The following is a 1001-nucleotide window of genomic DNA, read 5'->3' as shown; positions in this document are numbered from 1 at the left end:
TATGAGGAGACATACTCCCCTGTGGTGGATGCTACGACCTTCAGATTTTGCCGTGAGAGAAGGTCTAGATTTACGGTTAATGGATGTTGTAATCGCATACCTATATGGTCCACTGGATAATGAGATTTACATGAAAGTCCTAGAAGGTATTAAATTGAAAAACAAAGAGAGTTCTCGAGAACAACATTGTATTAAGCTGAATAAATCTCTTTATGGACTAAAACAATCCGGTCGGATGTGGTACATTAGATTAAGTGAGTACCTAGTAAAAAAAGGATATAGAAATGACCCTATCAGTCCATGTATTTTCACTAAGAAATTCGAAAATCAAGGGTTCGTGATCATAGCAGTATATGTTGATGATCTTAACATACTTGGAGCCTCAGGAGAGATTTCCCAAATGGTTGAATACCTTAAGAAAGAATTCGAGATGAAAGATCTCGGGAAAACAAAATTCTGTTTGGGATTACAACTTGAGTACATAAATGATGGGATCCTTGTGCATCAGATGACATACACTGAAAAGGTGCTCAAGAGGTTTAATATGGCCGATTGCCATCCACTGACCAGTCCCATGGTCGTAAGATCCCTCGGCCTGGACACTGATCCATTCCGTCCCAAGATGGACGGTGAGGATGTCCTTGGTCCTGAAATGCCTTATCTCAGTGCCATTGGAGCTTTGATGTACTTGGCAACTCATACACGGCTTGATATAGCCTTTGCCGTGAATCTACTGTCCAGGTTCAGCTCCTGTCCGACCCTAAGGCACTGGAACGGGATCAAACATGTTCTTGTTACCTGCAAGGAACGAAAGACTTGGGTCTATATTATACTAACCATAACAAAGATGGTTTAGTTGGCTTTGCTGATGCTGGTTATCTATCAGATCCATATCAGGCTCGATCACAGACAGGATATGTCTTTACACATGGAGGTATGGCCATATCATGGCGTTCCATGAAACAGACCATCGCGGCCACATCATCCAATCATTCGGAAAT

Source organism: Brassica oleracea, chromosome C7 (genome assembly GCF_000695525.1).
Source record: "Brassica oleracea var. oleracea cultivar TO1000 chromosome C7, BOL, whole genome shotgun sequence".
NCBI lineage: Eukaryota > Viridiplantae > Streptophyta > Magnoliopsida > Brassicales > Brassicaceae > Brassica > Brassica oleracea.
Note: the sequence above shows the minus strand (reverse complement) of the source record.